This window comes from Canis aureus, chromosome 33, assembly GCF_053574225.1.
Source record: "Canis aureus isolate CA01 chromosome 33, VMU_Caureus_v.1.0, whole genome shotgun sequence".
NCBI classification, from domain to species: domain Eukaryota; kingdom Metazoa; phylum Chordata; class Mammalia; order Carnivora; family Canidae; genus Canis; species Canis aureus.
The window spans coordinates 31,575,933-31,578,113 of NC_135643.1; the positions used below are offsets into that span (position 1 = coordinate 31,575,933).

The window sequence follows — 2,181 nt, forward strand, 5'->3', positions numbered from 1 at the left end:
TGCTGTAATTTACTGAATGCCTATTATTAACTAGGTACCATGCTAGCTTTTGGATTCATAAGAAAGATCGCAAACAGATCACATCTTCCTGGTTTATAGATTCCTCCCACTTCTGGACTGTCTTTAAATTACCAAGCATGACTTTTACACAATTCCTTCCTTCTTTTCTTCCTATGAATTTAACTACCCCCTACTTTTATTCCCTATATAGATTCAAATATAAATTTCTTTGCAAAATCATAGCTATGTAATAGTTCAATTGTATCATTTCTTAAATGTTCTTAAATTATTCTAACTCCTTAGCCTGACACACAAGTTTGTTTGCTTATTGTTTTTTTTCATAAACTTGCCATTCCCTCTCTAAACTAATATTCTTCTCTTTCCTTCATGCTTCCTGTGTTATCATTACACTGAATTTTCACAACTCTATTGACATGTGATGTCAATAACCCATGCCTTTAAGGTTTTATCCACATTTCCTCTGTCTAGATAGATCCTCCTCCTCTTTTTTAAAATGACATTCCCATACTCTTAAATCATTTTAATTCTTCACAATATGGCTAGTATTTTCCTCTTGCCCATGACACATTTCTAAAATATCTATAACACATAAAATTTGCAGAGTAGACTTCAATTTGAGATTAAAGGTCAGCTTCTCTGTCACTCCTAATAATTCCCAACCTTGACTAAATTACATTAGCTTCATGAGAATTAAGCATCTTACCACTAGCGCCTTCCTTTCACTTTTTTTCCTTTTTAAACATTTTTTCTTTTTTAAACATTTTTAAAAGAAAGTAAAGGAAGTTTATAATTAAAGATACAAATAATTAATCAAACTGTCGAACAGAGGAAAATGATAGGACTCTACAAATGGAATGGTCAGTTGGCTTGCTGTGCCACTGACAGTCTTGGCAGCAATGGGTCATTTGGATATTTAAAAGGCAATTTGGAGTAAAATAAGCAGAGTCAAATTATTGCAAAAATGAATGAAATTGAGGACAATCTTCATTGCTAAAAATAGCTTTCACCTATTTGTGTGATAATTTTGCTAAAGACTTTGTACTGTCAACAGAGCTAGTGACGAGTAAAGATCTACTTTATAGAGGAGTAAGCAAGTAGTGCCCTCAGTCACACAGTTATTTTGTGGCACAGCTAAAATGCAAGTCCTGATCTTTTTGATCCCAAGACCATTTATAATTATTCCCTTCCTAGGTGGTGTTGATTATTTTCTCTTTTGGGCCTAGTCTGCCCATTATCTTCCTTACCATATTGTTTTCCTCCCCCATCCCTTCCCTCCCTACCTTTTCTTTTTTCTTGTTTTCCTTTCTTTCTTCCTTCAACATTCAAAATCTTGTTAATAGCAAGGAACGATCTGGAGTTAGTTTTTGTAGCCTCGGCTGACCCTGTGGCCTCTGGCACCCCCCAAATTCTGCCCTGTGGATCCCGAGTAGGGCTTGATATAAGGGGTTCCTGGGGCCTTGCAGAAATGCTGGTATACCTCCTGGCCCGTGTGGACCAGAGGAGAGGCTGATGCCGCAGTCCTTTGGGGAGTGCAGGACCAGTTCATCAAAGGTAAGGATCTTGCTTCCAGCTCTGAGGATACAGCTCCAGGCCTGGCTGCTTGTGTGCAGGACACACACCTTCAGTTTGAGCACTTCCTGGATACACACATCATCGGTCATACTTCCTACAACCACAGCTGTTTGGTTTTCCTGGCCAGGTAACTTCATCTTCCAGATTACCTGGGAAAGAGACAGAGGTGGCAGGTTGGTGTGATTCATGAACAATCTCTTCAACACAACTTGGTTAAAGGTAGTTGGTTCGTCCGGTCAGAAACCTGTATGTACAGCTTGACCAACAGTCTCAGGCAGATAATCTGGGTGTTGGGCTCCTGTTGGTCCTGGTTGTGGCAGATGTGGACTCCCACGATGGCACCTCCTGCTTGGCAAGGTCTGGAAAGAGAGAACCCATATTGTTTCATTTTTGATGGTATCTAAGATACATTAGATGGTAGGCTTCTTCTAGAGTAGTCCCAAATCTAAAGGTATTTGATAACCCCAAGGCCTTACCAAATTTATCTACCTAGATCTCCATAGTGATTGCTGAATAGATAATTGAATAGGCGAATAAATTAAAGATATAGAAACTTGTACGGTAAGAATTGTACATATAGCCACAAGG

The 2,181-nt window shown here is 38.8% G+C and overlaps 1 pseudogene; it reads right to left on the bottom strand.

The window, feature by feature from the left end:
* Positions 1-1,364: 1,364 nt before the first annotated feature.
* LOC144303979 (large ribosomal subunit protein eL18 pseudogene) lies at positions 1,365-1,981 on the bottom strand (annotated as a pseudogene).
* Between the last annotated feature and the right edge of the window lie 200 nt (positions 1,982-2,181).